Source organism: Mustela lutreola, chromosome 18 (assembly GCF_030435805.1).
Source record: "Mustela lutreola isolate mMusLut2 chromosome 18, mMusLut2.pri, whole genome shotgun sequence".
NCBI classification, from domain to species: domain Eukaryota; kingdom Metazoa; phylum Chordata; class Mammalia; order Carnivora; family Mustelidae; genus Mustela; species Mustela lutreola.
The window spans coordinates 36,993,471-37,015,064 of NC_081307.1; the positions used below are offsets into that span (position 1 = coordinate 36,993,471).

General features: G+C 40.2%; 1 pseudogene; it reads left to right on the top strand.

The window, feature by feature from the left end:
- The window catches only part of LOC131820577 (tubulin beta chain-like), a 38,723-nt pseudogene that overhangs the window by 11,959 nt on the left and 5,170 nt on the right, over positions 1-21,594 (top strand).

Consider the following 21,594-nt stretch of genomic DNA (forward strand, 5'->3'; position numbering starts at 1 on the left):
GGACTTCAGTTATTAATAATATATAAATATTGGTTTATCAGTTGTAACAAGTGAATGCCACTAATGCAAGGCATTAATAATAGAAGAAATTGTGGGGGAGATGAGAGTGGGCTCTCACCTTACAGATAAGAACTCTCTATCCTTCATGTAATTTTTTTGTAAACCTAAAACTGCTCTAAAAATAAAGTCTATTAGAGAAAACCCAGAGAGGCCCACCAAATGCTATTCTTTTTGAGTAGTAAACTTTGGGAGATAGAAGGACTTGCCCTGTATCTTCGAGGGAGTATTATGATATGTCCTAGAGCACCGGACCCCTGAAGCTCTTTTAATAGATTAAGTCCCTGTATCTTAATGGGACCCTCTGGCACCAGGGTACTTACTACTTGTTGTTCTCCAGGTTCAGGCATAATGATTTAATCAATACTGGATCAAAGTGATGTTCAAAAGCATGTGAAGATAAATGAGGCCCCTGTGAACTATATTATAAGAGAGAGTAAGAGTTGGCATAGATGGAGTGCAAAACCGTGAATTTGCCCTCCCCATTATGTGAAGATAAACTGCTTTGTTTTCTTCCTACTGAGAAGGTTTTCACTAAATTATCAGCTGTCACATCAAGTGCCAGAGTCTGTGTCGATCTCCTGTGGTGATGATCCCAAGTGTGGCGCAGTCGCTGCCATGGGCTCTACCGGCTTACATTTATAGCTGTCAGCCTTCATCCGTCATGAGCCACCTGAGTTTTGCAGGAGCCACAGAGGCACCTTGAGGAGGGTCCTAGGAGCTGGTGGCCATATCCCCGCATAAGTCTTGGATGGCTGGGCCTCTGGAATTGCTCAGGGGATGCAGCATCGCTGTGTAGTGTCTGGTCCGCAGTGGGGAATAGCGTCAGGGCAGGGAGGGTACTAAGAAACGCATGCGGCTACCCCAAGCCTCACCCACTTTCGGGAGTTTAGGTACTTATACCTCCAGGTGCCAACTCCTGGGCGTGCTGTCTGCTGACGGCCAGCATCTGAATCCCTCCCCTAGAATTCCTTACACTGAAGGAGCTTTCTCTTCCCAGATTTAGCCCCCATCCCCCAGGTTCCCACTTCTGATGGTTGATGTAGGAAATCCCCAAAAACCTATGGAATAATGATTAGAAATATAAGCACAGTAAACATTTAATCATACAATTAGACAAGGGAATTTATAATAGCATCTGATATCATGTATGTAGGAATAAAACTAGACAGTAGATGTATAAAATGTCTATGTAAAAGTCCTAAAATTTTACAGAGATCTAAAGTAATACACAGGTGAATCAATTTGTAGTGATTCTTTATATATTGTAAACCTAATTCTTTGTCCTGTGAATACATAAGACTTAATGTTGTGAAAATTAGGGATGCCTGGGTGGTTCCATCAGTTAAGCATCTGCCTTTGGCTCAGGTCATGATCCCAGGGTCCTGGGATTGAGTCTTGCATTGGGTTCCCTGCCCTACAGTGAGTCTGCTTCCCTCTTCCTGCTGCTCCCCTTGCTAATGCTTGCTTGCTTTCTGACAAATAAATAAAATTGTTTAAAAAATGTACAAATTTTAATTCTTCTCAAATGGATGTACAGATGCAATGCAAATCCAATCAAAATGTTATGGGCTCCGCCCACCCCACCCCCTCCTCCATGGAACTCAACAAGATGATTCTACATTTATATGGAGCAAAGATATGGTAGATGATGGTAGGGCACTTGTGAAGAAAAAGGGCAGAAAGAAGAGACTTGTCTTAATAGACGTTATTATGAATGTGTGATATTGGCTCAGGATCAGACAATTGGCCAATAAACTAGCGTTTTTGTAGAAGACCAACACATGCCATGTATCTGATCAGTCAGGAGAGGTGGTGGGCTTCATAGAACTGGAGAATAGCTATATTTCTGACAATGACATTGAATTACCATCTCATATCTTAATGAGTTAACTGCAGAAGAATTAAGGAATTAAACAAAAAACAAACTCTTTATTATGTTTTTATTTAAATTCAATTAGCCAACATCATTAGTTTCAGATGTAGAGGCCAGTGATTCATCAGTTGCGTGTAGCACCCGGTGCTCATCATATCATGTGCCCTCCTTAATGCCCATCATCACCCAGTTACCATTTCTCCTCACCCTCCTCCCCTCCCCAGCAACCCTCAGTTTGTTTCCTAGAGTTAAGGGTCTCTTATGGTTTGTCTCCCTCTCTGATTCCTCCCATCCTCTGTGATCTTCTGTGCTGTTTCTTATATTTAGTATATGATTAAAACCATATGATAATTGTCTCTCTCTGACTGGCTTTTTTCATTCAGCGTAATACTGTCCAGTTCCATCCATATTGATATAAGTGGTAAGATTTCATCCTTTCTGATGGCTGAGTAACAGCCCATCATCTATCTGGACCACATCTTCATCCATTCATCTGTTGATGGTCATCTTGGCTCTTTCCATAGTTTAGCTATTGTGGACATTGCTGCTATGAACATTGAGGTGCTTGTGCCCCTTTGGATCACTCCATCTGTATCTTTGGGATAAATACCCAGTAGTGCAATTTCTGGCTTGTAGGGTAGCTCTATTATTAACATCTTGAGGAACCTCCACACTGTTTTACACAGTGGCTGCACCAACCAAGAGTGTAAGAGGGTTCCCCTTTCTCCACATTCTCACCAACATTTGTTGTTTCCTGTCTTACTCATTTTAGCCATTCTGACCAGTGTGAGATAATATCTCATTGTGGTTTTAATTTGCATTTCCCTGATGCCAAGTGATGTGGTGCATTTTTTCATGTATCTGTTGGTTATTTGTATGTTTTCTTTGGAGAAATGTCTGTTCATATCTTCTGCCCTTTTCTTGACTTGATTATATTGGGGGGGTGTTGAGTTATATAAATTCTTTATAGATCTTGGATACAAATGAATATAATCTTAGATACAAATACATTTTCAAATTATAGGTGAAATATTTGGACCTTGGAGTGAACAAGTTGCTTAAATAAGATACAAAGTGCTTTGATTATGAAATAAAAAATGGTAAATGACTATGACAGTAAGCTCTCTTGTTCATCAACAGATATTTTAAAGTAAAAAGATATAAAAAATAAAAAGATATAAATGAGTACAAAACACAAGATTTTCACAAACACAATTGAAAAGACCTATCAAGAATATATGCAGAATTTTTACAAAACAATAAGAAAAATAATTTCATAAGAAAAAAACTTGGCAAAAGATAAACAAGCATTTGATTGAACAAAACATATTTTGTCCACTAAACATAAAATGATTTTCAATATCATTAGTAATCAGGAAAATACAATTAAAGAGTGAGTTACAATTTTATGTCCAAAAATGAAAAATTCTCTAAAATGAAAAACTCGACACTATCAAGTTTTGTAACAGGTATGAATCCATGGAATCTATTAGACATTACTGGTGATCATCTCAGTTGTCCTAGCTTCTTTAGAAAACACATTAGTGTTAATTCCTCAAGTTAAATATTGACTGAACTCATGTCCCAGCAATCCCACCAAAGTGAAGACCTTAAACATGTTCTTCAAGAGATAAGAACAAGAGTATTTGTAGCAACACTGTTTATAAAAACAAACACCTGGCAACAACCCAATTGTGCATCCACAGGAAAATGAATGAATAAATTGTATGTTTTATAATGGAATATTATCAGGTCATATCTCAAACTGACTACAGGGGCATTGAACTCCATGGATGATTTTTAGTAAAAAAATTAAGTGGAAAAATGAATCCCAGTACATATATATATGGTCAAAGTCCAAACCACCTACATATATGATATATATGATATGATACATATAACACACATCTGTATATCACCCATATGATATATATGTGTTACATTTGTATAGTACTTTTCAGGAATGTGTACAGATGCAGTTAAACTCTCCGAAAAATAAAGTAACAATGAATTGGTTTCAGGACAATGCTTAACTGGGGTGTGGGAAGGGGTGGCATATCCTCTTCAAGGTCATAGCCTTTATTTTGTTTTGTTTGTTTTGTTTGGTGGGGTTTATTTTGTTTTAGAGAGAGAGCGTGCACATGAGCAGGGGTGAGGGGCAGAAGGAGAGGGAGAGAGGGAATCCCAAGCAGGTTCCATGCCCAGTGTGGAGGCTGATACAGGGCCCTGAGCCAAAATCAGGAGTTGGACCCTTAACCAGCTGAGCCACTTAGGCACCCAAAATGGAGTATTTGTAAATATGTTTTACATTATGTGAAAAAGCAATAATTAAAGGGTCGCTTATGGACCAGTGATGAAAGCGTGTCATGAATGGATAGTAGGGATAACCCTTTGCCCTGAGGTGCTAATGGGGAAAGATACAGTAACTCTCTTTGTACATACATTGATTGTTTCATACATGTGTGAATCTCTCTATTCACCATGGCGAACAGTAGAATTGTTAGTTACAGGATATTTGAATTGTAAATGTTGATAAACACTGCCAGTACTCTAGGTTGAACTTACTTGCCCTTCCTGGAGCAATACATGAACACACCTATTAGCTCCTGTTTCTGTCAATACAGAATGCTCTCATTTATTTGAAATTTGCAGGAAGACAGGTGAAGCCTATCTCATTGGAATCACTGTGATTTTATTGTTGAGAATTATTACCTTGTATTTAAGGTATATTTGAATTTCTTTCTCTGTAAAATGTCTTCTCAGCTTTACATTTTTGTCCAATTTCTTTTGGGTTTTTTCTTACCAATGCTTAGATCATTATAAACTAAGAAGACTTACCTTTCCTTTATGGTAATGTTGGAAATACTTTTCCTTATTTGTTTCTTATCTTTCTACCTGAGTTTTTTAAATCATGCAGAAATTATTTTTGTAGTTAGATTTGTCAATTTTTACTTTGATAATATCTGAATTGTATGCCTTAATCAGAAATGGTTGCCCTCAAAAAAAAAAAAAAAAAAAAAAAAGAAATGGTTGCTCTCCAAGAATATGAACAACTTTATTTCCCCCCAAAAGTACTTTTTGTCTCATTTCTCAAGTTTAAAAATCTGTCCCACTGGCTATTTCTTGGAGGTCAGTTGGAGATGGACATTTTCCCACAAATGTCTCTTTTGTTGTCTTCACATTATTGACATTTTTTCCCTGCTGATGTGAAATGTCCTCATTATTCACTACAATTCTCTATGTGCATCTGATGTAGGGTTTTCCATCTTGTTTCACTGATCTGTTTATCTAATCAGCAGTGCTGCCTTGTATCTTTTAGACACTATTATACTGTCTGGTAAGGAATAGTTTTTATTATCTGTGTTTCCTAGATTTTACAGATAATTTTTTTAATGGGCTTCATTATTATTTTCACTTTTTCTCATGTCCCCTTTCCCTTGAAGGGGCATTTAATTTTTATTCCTCTTGGGCTTCCTGTAGACTTGAGAATTGCCCATGGAGACTCGCTTGGACCCACAGAGTAGGAGTGGTCATGGGATGCACCGTGTCCGACCAGCATTTCCAGGGCCTTCCAGTGTGTAGCTGTGTTTACCTCCAGTCATGAGAGGTGCGGTCCTGGGATAGGGGCAGAGATCTCAAAGGTTTCTCTCTGCAGAAAAGCTTACTAATACAGTCTAATTAATCCTCATAACTATCTTATAATTTGGCAGCCTGTACTTGCCTGTTTCTATGGATTCCTTTTCTCTAAACATAATTCTCTAATATACTTTTAAAGTATACAGCTTACTTTTAAATTATTTTTACCCACAAATTTTAATCATAAGCCTTTATCTGTAATTATTTTCACCTATGCCAGTCTTCAATCATAAATGATTTCCAAGGGTTCAGAAGGACTGTTGAGTCAACTTTTCTATCATGCTAGTAATGTGAGTTCATGCAACTCATGAGTCCTTCTCTCCTTCCTTATGGAGGCTTCCTCACCTGTGGATGTTAAGCGCACTGACTGGGTGGGAAGGGGCCGCATGGAGGAAGGGGCACGTGGCCTGGGGTAGGCTCTCTACTCCCCCTTCCCCGGAGGGCACACCCACTCACTCACTGGGATCACCATGAAGAACAAACATCAGTGCACCAAAGACACAGTTCAGTCGTTTATTTCTCTAAGTGAAATTCATGTTTTCTTGTCTACAAGATGTGGATGATGAAATTAATGGCCCAAGACGATGAAAGAGAGACCCCTGGTTTCCATCACTGCCCCCAGTGAACTCCACCTGAGTTCCCATCAGTTCTGGGCTCGGCCAGCTGGTGCTTCCCGTGAGCTCGCAGCAGCTGTCCTCGGGATCCTGGCAGGCCTTATGGAACGCCATGGCTTCCTTCTTCTCCAGCTCTCGCTCCCCATATTGGGGAGCTGTTGACTCTGTTGGCATCTGCTGGCACTGTTGACTCTTTGATACATACTTGCACTGTTTTTCTGTCACAAGTGTAATCTGACCCCGCTCACTGCTCAGGGTACCCAGTCTGTCTCATGTCCCCACAGTCATTGCAGGAATGACCGGCTCCTCTCCACTGTGGTCCTGTCCCTTCACTTAGATCTCAGTGCACCACTGGTGTTGTACTTTTAACCCCTTCCTGATGGTAGAGAGAAGGCAGCTGTTTGGATTGTTTCCTAATTGCTCCTTGTTTCAGATTTTTCTGCATTAGGTCTCTTGGACAGAGTGACATTCCCATTGTCTGAATGAACCCCTGCACTCTGGCAGTGAGTGGTCTTCAACCTCAAGCCGCTTCTCTCTGCTCATGGCATGAGATCGCTGCCCACCTGTCTACTAGTCATGCCAGCTCCATGTGAACCTTAAGGTACAGGGTTTTATCTTGACTTTGCTATATTTTTTTTTCTGATTGTTGGGGAGGACAAAATAAGATAGGAATGCTATGTCTTACTAGAAACAAATACGAGTTCTAGTGAGAGTTTCAGAAAACTCCTTTGGTTAGTGTGAATGATTTCAGTCTATTGCTCTTCCTAATATTAATTTCAGGCATGTTGTTTCCATATTAGGTGATGAATTCATAAAGGAAATCAAAAGCATACACCATCTCCTTGCCAATGACAAAGCACTGTCAGATCATCTGCAGCTTACATCTGTAGGATAATTTCAGGAGCACATTACTCATCTTTGAGATATTGAGTGTTCAAGTGACATTTTGTAAATATTTTCGAGCTGCTAAGGTTTCAAGGATGTGTGAGGTTTAGAGCTACACTACCGGCCAGAGCTGCGACTAGTTAAAACACACTCCAGGTGCGACATGTTTGGGAGAGAAGCAGGATATCTGAAGTTATACCAAGTGGATGAAAACATCATGCTGTTCAGGAAATGGTCACCTTGTGTGTGCCTGTGTGCATGGATGGGTATGGTACATCATTTCCATTACAGTCTTATTAGAGCAACTATAAAAATCTCAACTAACTGCATCAAGAAGAAATCTTTTTTTTTTTTTTTTTTTTTTTTTTTTTGGTGTGTATTTTTTGGCCCAATCTTTGCTTACCGCACTGTTCTTGCCTTATGCCCATCTGTTTTGGAAGGGTTCTTGCTTTTTATAAGGATTTTCATGACTTCTTCCAAAAATTTTCCTGTTTTTGCCTATGCTCGTGTTCAAGGGCTAAATTTTAACCTTCGTCAATACTAATTAAAGGAGGCACTTTCATCAACAGGCACTGTAAACTTTCTCACCATTATGCTTGTGGAAAGTGCTTCTCCTCTAGACACACGGTGCGTGCCATAGCTTGGCTAGGAGTCTGCGTGTCTGCTCAGGGGTCTCTGTGTCCTTGGATGTCTACCTTTAAAAGCTCTGAAAAAGTTTTCAAGTCCTTTGCTTTTCCGTTGGAGGATAATTTTAGATTGAATTAGAGCAGAAGTTGGCAGAATAATGGGCTCTACCATATGTCCATTGTAGCACTGCTGAGCTCCTCTACCTGCGGTGGCCTGGAGTTTTGCAAGGTGGTGATTTTTTGTATCCGGTCATGATTTCCTCATCAGTAGAAGGTTTTGTTGGGGGACCTGTGGCCGCATGTCAGGACTAATGCATTTTGATATCACTTTACACTTTGGACTGTATTTAAAGGCTTCTTTGTACATGCAGGGCAGACATAGTGTCCTTTCATGGTATCACTGGGGAGTCTCTAGAATCCCTCCTCCCCAAAGGCCTTCAGAGGGGCTGTCGTCTGCAATAACATTGATCGTCGCATCAAGTAGGTTGTGTTTGTCTGCTCCTATCTGTCTGCCGTGATAAAAGCACCCTAGACTAGGTGGCTTCTACAAGAGACATTTATTTCTCACAGTTCTGGAGACTGGGAAGTCCAAGCCCAAGGCCTGTTCCTTTCTTCGTCTCATTTCACTGGAGGCCATCTTCTCGCTGTGTCTTCCCATGGCAGGAGGGGTGAGCGAGCTCTCTGGGGGTCCCTTCTGTGCGCACTAACCCCACTCTTGAAGACTGCACCCAGCGATCTGATCCTCGCCCAGAGGCCCCTACTTCTGATAAACGCACACTGGGAGTTAGGTTTTAATATAAGAATTTAGTCTATAGCGTTGTTTTTTTTTGTGAGTAATAAGATTAGAGGGTTTAATATTTTAACTACGGTTAGATTAACACCCCTTTTCAGTGTAATACTGAAATGCTCAATGGCAGATACAACTAAGAATGACAGCGTTTGAGTTCTCAAGTGAGGACAGTGCTCCAGAGTCCATGGCGCCCTATGGGCACGCCATCCAGTATTAGTCTTTAGGCTCGCTGGCATGCAAGAGGAAACCCCGCTGACCTCGCAGAAGGGCTGGTTTGTTTCCTGTTTTTGCACAGCCTGAGCAGACAGGTGGGTGCAGGGCTCTCCACCTCCTTAGTCAGAGCTCCTGGGCGTTTTCCTTTTATGATGCTGTCATATAAACCAAAGTCCTCCCGCGTCACAGTAGACTGGGTGGGGACAGAGACCCGGGGCCATTGGGATGCGGAGCACAGCACTTCCTCCCATTTCCTGTTGGAGCAGAATCTGGTGCCATGTTCACAGGAGTGGCACAGGAAGCAGGCACAGGACATGGGGACTGGTGACGCGTGAGGCCCCTGCTGTGCTCTTGCTATGGGCTGAAAATGTTCCCCTCAAATTCCTGTGCTGAAGCCCTCACCCCCAGTAACTCAACATGGAGATAGACCCTTCAGGAGGTACATGAGGTTAAGTGAGGTCACTGCAGTGGGCCTCATCCTGTCTGGCTTCTGTCTTCCTGAGGAGAAGAAAAGATTAGGACACAGAAAGCTCGGAGGAAGGACCAGGAGAGGATACAGTGGGACCACAGCTATTCGCAAGCCAAGAAGATGACCTCAGGACCAGCCATACCCGCCGATACCGGTACTTTGGATGTCCATCCTTTACAAGTATGAGAAAACAGATTTCTGCAGTGTAAGCCCCTCAGTGTATGGTATTTTGTTTTGACAGCCTTATCAATCCAATTCAATTCTGTAAGAGCAATAACTTAAAATTTATAAATTAATTTGGGAAGAATTGACAGATTTATCCTATTGATTTCTTGCCACGTAGGGATTGATTCTTCATTTATTTAAACCATCTTCTAGGCCCTTGTCTATGGTTCTCTAGTTTTCTTGATACAATCAAGCATGTATTTTAAAGCTGATTTTCTTGGCAGTATTTGTCTGTTATTTTTTTTGTGAACAGGATGTTTTTCAATATGTTTTCCTGATTATTATTTCTGGTGTAAAGGGAAGCTATTGATTTTTTAAAATAATATTTTGCAACCTGTGTATCCCACTGAGCTCTCTTCTTAGTTCAAATACATTTCCATTTGTCTTTCTTGAATGCTGCAAGTAAACAATCTTTCTATTTGTTATGGCAGATAATCTGATATTATGCAAACGCATTCAGCACAGATTTTCTGTATTTTCTTGCTCTAAATGCAGCTGCATGAAAGAATGCATGCTGTTTCCCTTTACACCTATCAGTTTCTCCTTTTGTGAAAAAGCCAGTATTTGTGTTGTTTATCTCTACGGTGTATTCTTGGAGGATCCCTGTTTCTGTTCCATCGTCATGGTGGATTATACCCTCTCATAGGAAATCCCCCTTTAATTTTATTTTGACTTTAAATTCTGTCTTGGTCTTCTTAACACGGTAATCCTTCTCTTCTTGAAGTTATCATGACTTAACATAACTTATGGATGTTTTGTGTTAGCTTTTGTCATGTGTTTCGTTCTGGTGGTGGTATTCACTTATTGTAGAAAGTAAGTAATTCAATCTGAGAGTCTTCCTCTTGAAAGAGAAGTTTTTCCTGTTTTGTCCATAGTCTTAGCCTGATAGTCTTGTTTTACTTCTGTCATCATTCGGGACTTTGTTATTCTCTCCTTCGTTCCTTTTGTCGTATCTCATCACTGTGCATTTCCTCTGCCTATAATATAAAGGCTATATATTCCGTTGGTAGTGGGCTGAGTTTTGTGTCTCAAATTCACAGGTTGAAGCCCTAACCCACCCCCCCCATGCCAGTGTGGCTGTATTTGGAGTAAGGAAATAATTGAGGTTAAATGAGGTTAAAAGGGTAGGGCCCTGATCTGAAAGGTTTAGTGTCCCTGTAAGAAGACACACTGTGGAACGCACACTTTCTCTCTGAGTCTGCACTGAGCGGCCATGTCAGGACACAGAGGGAAGGCAGCCTCTGTAAACCAAGAGGGCGTCCTCCCCCGAAACTGAGTTGGCAGAACCCTGATGTTGGATTTTCTAGTCTTCAGAGCCACAAGAAGATGAATTTTTGTGATTGAAGCCACCCTGTGTACAGTACTTTGTTCTCGTAGCCTGAGCAGACGAGCCCACTATTTTTCATACGAACTTCAGTTATACTTACCAATTTCAAAAACATTTTTGAGACTGTGTTTGGTAATGTCAGTATCAGAAATAAAACAAACTCTACTGACACTCTCATTAAATACAAGGAAATTGTTACTAGTACCAGTTTTTAGTGATGATACTGAAATCTTAGATGAGTATTCTTATTTTGGATATTGTATCTTACCTGTTGATGAATGATCTCAGTAAAGCCACAGGAAAGAGATGGAAGTCGACACACAAAATTGGAAAGACATTCCATGCTGCTCATGGATCGGAGGAACAAATACTGTTAAACTGTCTATAGGACCCAAAGCAATCTACTCATTTAACCCCATCAAAATACCAGCAGTATTTTTCAGAGAATTAGAACAAACATTCACACAAAGGCACGTGCACACGCACACGTGCACACCAATGCACACGCACAGCGGGATATTATTCAGCCATAAAAAGAATGAAATCTTGCTATTTGCAGTGCCGTAGCTGGAACTAAAGAGTGTAGTGCTGAGTGAAGTCAGCCAGAGAAAGACAAACACCGTATGATTTCACTCATATGTGGAATTTAAGGAAGAAAAAAAGCAACGGAAACAAAGAGACACAAACCAAGAAACAGGCTCTTCACTGTGGAGAGCAAACTGAGGGTCCCCAGAGGGGAGGAAGATGGAGCGCATGAGGGACGCAGGGGACGGGCCCGAGAGTGCCCGTGTGAGGAGCACCGGACGACGCAGGAAAGTGCTGGATCACTTTATGGTACACCCGACACTAATGCTGACACTGTTTGCTGACTAGATTTAAATATACATATAGATATATGACATGTCAATGTAGTAACGATATTTGCATAATTTTATAACTGTTAAAAATTATTCAGAAAAATGTAAGTTGTCATGGTATTTTTGCTACTCATCAATCCTTTTGTCGTTGAACTTAATGGCAAGACTTCGCCGAACCTGTTTATGGTTGTGTCTGTGATTTAGATGGTGACAGTCAGGTGAGGCTTTGTCTCAGGTTCGTAGAGGGGTGCTGACCAATGGCCGGTATGCAAAGTCCGTCCCCTCCCAGAGCAAGTCCAAGAACAGCGCATTCTCACTGTCGTATACCCACCGCACTGATAGTGGAAAGTTTACAAACAACTGAAAACAGCCTCTGCCCCAGTGACAAGGAGCAATAAGTAGACATGTGTCTGGTTAATTCTTTTCTAGTTAGGGTACTCTTGTACCTTCTCTTCTTGGGGTTCCTTGGCACGGTTTAGTGCAGGGTAGCCTACGGTGCTTCTGGAGGCCACTGACAAAGGAATGTGAAAAGTTTGTTTTTCAGCCTTCCTCTCGCCTCTAGACATGATTGCAATTACTTTAGCTCAATTTTTGGTACAACATTGGCCCTCAAAAAAATTTTTATTGAATGAATTTCTGAATATAGAATTGTAAGTCATAAACTTTTCTATTCATGATTCTGGAAGGATATCTGATGTTGGGGAGAAGAAATTTTAGTTAAATCGAAGTTTTCTTTCTGACTCATTAATTTTTTTCATTTCATGTCTGTGAGATTCTTTCCTTTGCCTTTAAGAGTTAAATTTTCACCTGATGGAATCTAGATGTTGAATTCTTTTACGTATAGTTTTTGCTTAAAAAATAAAAAAATAAAAAAAAATAATGCTGCTTTCCATATGGCAAATATGCGTTTTGATGCTACTCTATGTTTTTCAAGTAACACAACTTAGAGGCAATGTCATGTCAGTTATACCCACATTTTCTTTCAGATAACGTTTTTAACTCTGTTTCTGGTCTTGAAAACCAGGAAGTTTTTCCAGCTTGTCATCTACTACCCTAATTCAATTTTCTGCAGTGTTTCTTCTGTTCATTACTATTCTAATGCTGGCTCAATTTCTAGGATCAAACTTTTTCTTCTATTAAGTACAAACCATTTTTTATTTCATCTGACTCACCTTTAATTTGTGTCTGTCCCTTAGCCATATTTCCTTGAGTCTGTGCTCTAACAATTTAATATTTCATAGATCATTTTCAATAAAAATTTTGCTTTCTCTTGGAAGTAGAAAGTATGCCTTTCTGAAATGTTTGGTTTCTGCAGTGAAACTATTTAGCTGCCCCTTCCTGAGCTATGTTCTCTTGCCCTTTTGTTTTAGAATCTTTTATTAGACTATTTTTTCCTGTTTATTTATATTGATGTCATGTAAATTTTATCCATGTCTGCTACTTCACTTATTAAGAGAGTGGATCAATTCTTATGGCATCTGTTTTCTTACTTTATGTTCTTGGTGACTTACCTTTTGGCTTCTAACATGTGTTTATAACTACCAGTAGAAGAAATTCAGTCTAGTCCTGGGCATTTCGGGGTCTACTGAGCTCCTAGACGTGTATGGGGAATGAAAGAGGGTAAACTGTTTATGTCATTTTCCTTGTGATTAGACGATTAAGTGAGGCATCATCTTCTCCATCATTAAATTAGAATGTGGTTATGAAAACTACTTGGATCCCTATGTTGAATATCTCATTAGACTAATTAGTCCAAAAAGAGCTACATGAATTTAGAATAGGATGTACAGAAAGAGAATCTACTTGGAAGAAATTGCCCTGTGATTATTCAGGGTCATGCTTCAGTGTGAATGTTAACACAGTGGAATGACCTTTATGACAAATAATTAGAATACTGGGGCACGGCTTCCCAGAATACAGACCATCCGCAAATCAAGAAAGTATGGTCCTGGCTTAAACTGAATAATATTTCAGTATCATTATTCTTTTTTATTTATCAAGAAGAAAGGATGTCTGGGAATATTATAATTTTATGGCATAAGAAAGGAAGAATTTGCATAGAATTTCTATCTGTATCTGTATCTCTGTCTACAGCTATATCTATATTTAAAGACAGGCTGACATAGTACTGGGAGTTTTGTGACTTCTTAACTTTCTGTAACTTCATATTAAAGGAGTATAGCTAGATAAAATAGAGACCCACCATTTAAATTTGAATTGTATATAAACAATGGATTTTTTATTATAGGTATGTCCTATATATTGCATGACACATACTTAGACTTAAAAATATCATTGTTCATCTGATATTAAAATTAAACTGTTTATCCTAAATTTTTATTTGCCAAATATCTAAACCCTTTATTATTATTTAAAAAAATCATCCATTCAAAGCACAGTTTATGAAATATTGCATTTCATTAACAACAAGATTTTTCCAAAACCCATTTTGAAATTAGAAAAAGGATTGAACTTGGAATGAAAGCAAGATTTCATGAGTGGTCAGTAATCTCCTGTGACGGCATTCTCAGTGAGATGTATTTTACGAGAAAGAGATAAAGATTATATTCATCAAGACTAATCTCCACTTGTTTTTGTGTTCTTTGAAAAATTTAAGCATTCTTGACGTATTTTTTCCATCCTGTATCTGTGATTTTAATATTCATAATCTACTTTTTCTCTGCTCATATTATTTCATGAGCATACTTGAAAACTGTAGAAACAAGAGGTTGGTGATGATCTTTAAAGCCTCTATTGATGCATTCAACAGCATTTATCGAGGCCCACTGGGTACCAGTTATTGTGTTAGCTGCGTAAGATAGGACTACAGACCATTCCCTTTCCTCAGTCTCAGGGAACTATTAGCCTGGAAGGGAAGAGAGATGTGGACATCGATAGTGAATAATATGGTTAGACATTCACACGGTAGGAAGAGAGCAGCAAAGCAGAGACAGGAAGGAGTAATGGAAACGTTGACCACAGAACAGCGGACGACATGTGTTTTGTGGATAATGAGACTGGGAGAACTGAGAGAGAAAATAAGACATGAGAAGCCATGAGGTGAACAAACATGTGTGAGGAGTCCTGTGCTTTTTTGCCAAGGTGGGAGCAGGGGGTGTGAGGTGTGAGGCAGGGATGCTGCTGTCAAGGATTTGCCTTGGATTCGGATGGAGAGGGAGGCAGGCTGTGATTTTGGAAGACAGAGCACCGGGCTGGGGGATTTTGAGTTTCATGCTGCAGATTGATGTGGAGGTTTTGGTGTTTTAAATATGAAATGTCATAACCAGTGTGTTTCAAACACTTGACTCTGCCTAATGTAGTGTACAGATGGACTGATTAGAAGGGACCATGAATGGAGACAGATTTTGGCAAGGGCTTACACTAGAAGACAACCATGTGACCAAAGCACTGGGAGTGCGCATGAAGATAAGGCGGTTTGGCAAGAGGGTTGGAGTGGGAGGCTGTATTGATCTACTGGACTTAAGGACGTGGTGGAACCTAGATTTTTGGCTTGGATTGTTAGGGAATTGACAGGTTTACTGCACCACACAAGTCTAGGGGGTCCACAAACATGGTCTGTTATGTGAGTAGTAGCCCCTGGAGTTTGAAGAATCCAACCTATGCAGCTGTCTGCGTGGTGTCCCTGACTTTGAGTGGCACAATTCATAATAAGGAAGATATGAGGAAGAAGAGGTTTGGCACAAGGTGATAAATTCAGGCTTTCTGACTTACAGCCTGTGTCAGTCATGCAAGCAAAATATTTTGTTTATCTTCAGACTTGACATTTGATGCTCTAGCAAACTGTGTGTGTAGTCTTTTGATAAGTCTACATAGCATTGTCCAAGTCACAGATAGATGCATGCATCTTAATAGAAGAAAAGAATTCAGCAGTTATCAGCATATATGCACAAAATGGCAAATGTGGGTCTACACAGCCTTTGCATCTTCTGTGTCCATGGAAGACGTCACTAGTCAGTCACTCATAGTCCTTCTCTCTAAACCCATGGTTAATTGTAGAATCATTCTTAACTCAGGATTCTAGGAAGCCACAGTCAAATTCAGTACCTGATCTGTAGGTACTGGAAAATGGGTCTGGTTAAGATTGCCTGGGGGGAGATCCTTGAGTACCAAGAGAAGAATGTTCAGAAAATAATCTAGATCAACTTCACTATTTGAGAGGCAAACAGCAGCTAACCTGACCTTGAAGGAGCATGAGAAGGAATTTAGGAGGAATATTACAAGTGAATGTGCAGTGGAAACCAAACCAAGAGAAAGTCTCGAAGGGGAGACTTGATTTCAGTGCAAAAAGGAGCAGGAATATTGATAGTGATTAATCGACCTTGATTCATATTGAAATGAGGAATTTCAGAGAATGACTTCAGAAAACTAGTGTGGCAAATGATGGGCTACAGGGAAGAATTGGAGGTTACAGTGTGAAGACAGTGGTGTGATGCTTCTTTCTAGAAGCTTAGCTGTTGAAGCTCATAGTAGGTCTTTAAAAATAAGTGGTAAACAATTGAAAATTTTATAGGGAAGGGGAGGAACAGATGGGAAAGGAACATTTAAAGATACAAAATTAAGGGGAATTAATTGATTAAGTATTTGTAGACAATGGAATCAAGTACAAGTGTAGTGACAGTGAAGGAGTATGAACTCAAATAGGTGAAGAGAAGAAATGGAGAGAAACTCTGTACTTGGAGTCCTGAGTAATCATGGATGTTTGTTTGTAGGGATGCAGGGGTCATAAGGTATCTTTAAAAATTCATTCATTCATTCATTCATTTATTTATTTAAATTTTTTCAATTTATTTATTTTCAGAAAAACAGTATTCATTATTTTTTCACCACACCCAGTGCTCCATGCAATCCGTGCCCTCTCTAATACCCACCACCTGGTTCTCCCAACCTCCCACCCCCCACCCCTTCAAAACCCTCAGATTGTTTTTCAGAATCTGTAGTCTCTCATGATTTACCTCCCCTTCCAATTTCCCCCAACTCCCTTCTCTCTAACACCCCTTGAGTCAATTATCATATGGTTTCACTTATTTGTGGAGCATAAAAATTTATTTATTTTTAATCTCATTATTTAGAGTAGGTTTAGATGAATAGGATTGAGGGGAAGGTAGAGAGATTTTCCATATACCCCTGCCCCCAACACATGCACAGCACCTCCCCCCGCCCCCCGCCAATGACTGAGATCCTTTATTATAGCTGTACATTTGCCACAGCTGATGGACCTACACAACACATTATCACCCAGAGTCCATGGCTTGTGTTAGGGCTCACTGTTGGTGGCATGCTCAGTGGGTTTGGACACATGTATAATGACGTGCTTCCATCATCAGAGCGTCATGCATCACGGTTTTCATGGCCCCAAGTGTTCTCTGTGCTCCACCTGTTCATCCTCCCGACCCCGTCCCACCCCAGCAGCCACGCTCTCTTTATTGCCTCCAAAGTTTGGCCTTCGTCAGAATGGAATAGAGTTGGAATCACACTATGTAGCCTTTTCAGACTAACTTCTTTAAGGATCTTTATTTTTAGCTTCTTATTTTGGGGAGTGGTGCCCTGTCATCTTAATGAAGTCATCGACGTGTTTACCTAGTGCGCGGAGTGGTCAGTGGGGTCTGGGAGTGGGTCGTGAAGTCTGGAAGCCCACTGACTTCTGGTGGCATGAAGAGCTTTCTCAGAAAGAAGACTTTCTCCATGGGGTCGAGAGCTTAGCTGAGATTTGGGGCTGAATTTTCAATGATACGATTTCACTCAGATTGGTGTTTTATTCTCTAGAAAGCTTTCCTGGATACTTGAAACTAGGACAAATCCCTTCTTATCCTCACCTCCCTTTTACTTTTTCTTGGACTGTCTAAAGAGATCAGCTCGGTCTACTTGCATTAACTAAGTTGTGCTCCTATTTTATAATTGGACTATGAAGTTAGACTATGAGGTCTTTGGCCCCCCAGGAGCTTAGAAACTACAGCAAAGAAGAAAGAGTGGGACATAGGAGGAAATTAACTACAGAGACACATAGCAGAGTGACTGAGAGCTCAGGTGGAGGAACAGGGGGTGTTCTGGACTCTTGGGTCTGGCAGTTAGTTATGGGTTTGGTGGTTTGGGAAAGGTTATGTGTTCTTTCTGTGCCTCCAACTTCCTGTAGAAAAGGAGAGCAATGCATGCAGGTTTATGAAGATGATATATTCACACACACACATGCATCTATGCATCTATTTGTAAGGCACTTAGAGAAAGATCTCCATAAATGTGATTAATATTATTATTACTATATGGGCTTAAAAAATTGATGCCACTTGTCAGTTAATTGCATATGAGTGTTGAGTTGGAAAAGCAAGCAGACATGAACTCTGAGGTTTCACATCTGGGTGGTTTTGAAGCTGTGGTTTGGGAAGAACTGGGAGGAAGTTCTAGAGTGACAGCAAGCCCTGCACATGAATGGGAAGCTGGGGACCCCTGGGCCAGCAGTAAGGGGTAGACTCATGCCCACAGCAACAGCGATAGGCAAAGGAGCCTCATTTGGGGGCCAGCTCCCCAAGCCCTACTTCCGACCAGGTGATACACAGGGGCCAGGTGGCATGATGGGTTGTTACAGGAGGGACACCGTGAGCTCAGGAAGCCAGAGCTCTTACCGTAGGTGGTAGCCATGCTCCCTCTTCTCTCTGATGGAGAGAAGGTCTCGGCCTTCACTAAGCAGGCATTTCCAAAATGATGGCGTGGAGCACAGGACCCTCAGTCTGTCACGTTACACAGCATCACAGCCATGCGAGGGACCCCGGAGAACTGTCTGCCCGTGTGGAGGGAACGGGCTCCGGTGATGGGAAAGAAATGGCAGAGCTGGAGGTCGGCTGGAGTTCGTGTTCCCCACGTAAGATCGTGGGTCTCCAGATAGAGGAGTTGGGAACTAGAGTAATCATTTGAAATTGTTGCTCTCTTGTACTTCCTCCTGTTTATAATTTTAGTTCCACAATCATGAAACCTGAAGGTCCCATTTTTCCAAGACAGCCATCACTTTGAGCTAAATTTTACCAGAAACCCCTTCCTATTTTTTTGCGCTAAGTACAAAATCAAAATGTTCTCGGTAAATTTTTCTGTATACTGGTTTAGGATAATCCACCTTCAAAAGCAGTGTCTTTTTAAGTTTCTTGTTACTTCGTATTCTCCCATCCAACTGTACCAGCTAACCGTTTTCTGTAAAATAGAATTTACTGTCCATCTTATGGCTGTCTTTGTCAGCATATTATGGGGAGTAGTTATTACTCAACAATGTACTCAGAATTCTGTGATGTGACTATTAAGCAGTTCTTTTAAAGTAATGCATTTCTCCATTTTTAGAGAACTTGCAAGGATAGTATTTACATGGCTTCAGGAGTTTAAAAACAATTAGATTATCATCTGATATGAGAAGACTATGATAAACGTTGTAAAACATACTTATAACTGACTCTTTAGAATTCTACCGAGTAGGACTCTTTATAAAGTAAATTCCTAGGTCAGGGCAGAGGAAGATAAAGGCTCTACAAAGCCATTTTCAAATTCTGTGCTACTGTGTCTATAAGACAATAAATTAAACCCCCAGTAAGGAAAACCCATCCCTGCTTAGGATGAGTAAATCATCGTGATTCTTCAACTCAGCCTAGGTTTGGTCCCTTGTAGCTCTTGAGGACAGAGAAGTGTGTGATTATATATCTGAGACCATGGCAAGACAGTTCCTGGCCTTAACATCACAAGACGATCCCGATTCTGAGTAATTCATTTATATGAAAAAAATTCCCATCGTTAGTGACCCGGGGATGTGAATCACGAATATGACACACCTCTGTCCACTGCTGTTGCTGTCGGCACGAGCTGTCCCTCACTGCTCACCCAGGAGTCCCCAGCCTCCCATCCCTGCCTGTGACACTGTCAGGGGCCAGCTGGTTTGTCTACCAGTTCCTCACAATTCTTCACACACAACTTAAAAATCACCCAGATTTGAAGCCGTGGGGCTAATGTTTGCTTCCTTTTCCATCTCAACTGTCGTATGCAATTAATTGACAAGTAACATCAATTTTATTAAGCTCATGTAATAATAATAATAATGAACATTTGTGGAGATCTTTCTACTTAAAAGTGCTTCACAAATACGTGCATATAATGCATCTTTGTGAGCACATATATAATCCTCCTAAACCTGCATGCATTGCTATCCTTGTTCTGTAGAAAGTTGGAGGCACAGAACACGCATAAATTTGCTGTAATTTATGATCAAGAGTGGTGTGTTCTTTGGGTATTTCTGTGGGTATTTTTTAAGAGATTAAATTGTCCTTTTAACAGATTAAATTGTCTTTTATTCCTTGTGTGATAATTTTTTCAGCCAGACTGGGTTTTGAATTTTATCAAATGCATCATCTGCAACTATCAAAGTGACTATGTGACAATCAAATGACCTTGAAAAATCTGGGGAAGTAATTTTTTTCTGTCAAGTTAACTGAGCAAATTTGGTTAGGTTGACATTATTTCTTCAGTAGAAGAATTTACTGGTGAAGATACCTGAGCCCAGAGTTTTGTTTTTGAAAATATTTGTAACTACAAATTACTTTTTAGATGTTATAACCAACCAAATTTTCTATTTTGATGTCTTCCTTCCTAAGTGGAGCTTTTTATGGAATCTAGTTATTTCAAGTCACTTTTCAAAATTCTAAGTGTAAAGTTGTTCATGATATAATTACCCTATTTTTCATGTTTCTATTACTTTGAGTCATACTCTTTTCATTTCTGATATTGTATTTTGGGTTTTCCCCACTTTTCTTTGAAATCGTTCCTGCTTGATGTTTGCCAGGTCTTATACTTGTTTTGTATTTCCCAAGGACCAACTTTTTCAACTAATTTACTTGTGAGATGCTCCAAAGTTTCATTTTTTCCTCCAGCTGACATATTCATCATGTCTTTTAAGTTCGATATTTGCATGATATATGGATCTACTTATATCATCATTTTTGTTGTCTGGGTGGTGTCATGCCCTTTTCTGTAGGCATGCTTACTCATTTTTATTGAATGAGAAAGGTTTTGTAAATAATGTAGAGGATCCCTGCAGGAACTGCGCTCTCCTCTGCCAGGGAGAGAGAATGGATCAAAATGAGGAGCTGGACCTAAGGGGGGTGCTGCCATTTTGGTAAGGGGAGCCTGTTTCTGACTCTCCCTGCTATGTCCTCGCAGGCAGGGATCCCCCTCGAGCTGAAGCCTGGTGTACTTGTAGGTTCTCTCCTGAGCTTGAATATTTGTGGGCTCCAAATCATAGAAACTGGAAAAGCCTCCTTGCTTGTCAGAGGCTGACTCCTGGCCAATTTGGCCTTCCTCCCGTGCAGCTTCAAAAGACAGTAGATGTCAAACTAAGTACCCGAGGAAGGAACCGTGCTTCTCCAGTCCCTGCAGCACGTTCATGTTGATCTTTCTAGCCCTGGAAGATGGCCAGAGCCTCAACTGTTTCTCAAGTCTGCAACAGTGGCTTTGGATTCATACCTTTTGCTGTGCACCTGAAGCTGGCAGATATCCCCGAAAAATAGGACTATGTAATATGAGCGAGGATCTAAAGGCTTGTAGATCTCATTTTTCAGTATTTCTCTTATGCCTTTAAATAGGGGCGTATATTATATGATTTTATACTGACGTTGGATTTGCCATAATCCACTCCATTCTTCCCAGAAGCAGATATGCATTGTATTACAATGTATCTCCTGATTTTATTGTTAATGATTGTTAATTCAGTTGAGGACATTTGCTAATGTTTATGAAAGAAATCTGCTCTTGGGATATTAATAGTAAGATTTTCTGACCCCATAACAAATTAACAGTCAGAATTATTCCTTTTTTTTTCGTCTGTAAATATTTGGCTTTATTTCTTCTGTGAAGCTTTGGAAGAATTCACTGATGAAGACCTTTTTTGTATAGTTTTGTTTTTGTTTTTGTTTTTTTTTTTGAGACGTTTGTCACTTTTTAATACACAGAAAATATTTCACTGGAGAACTTTTATT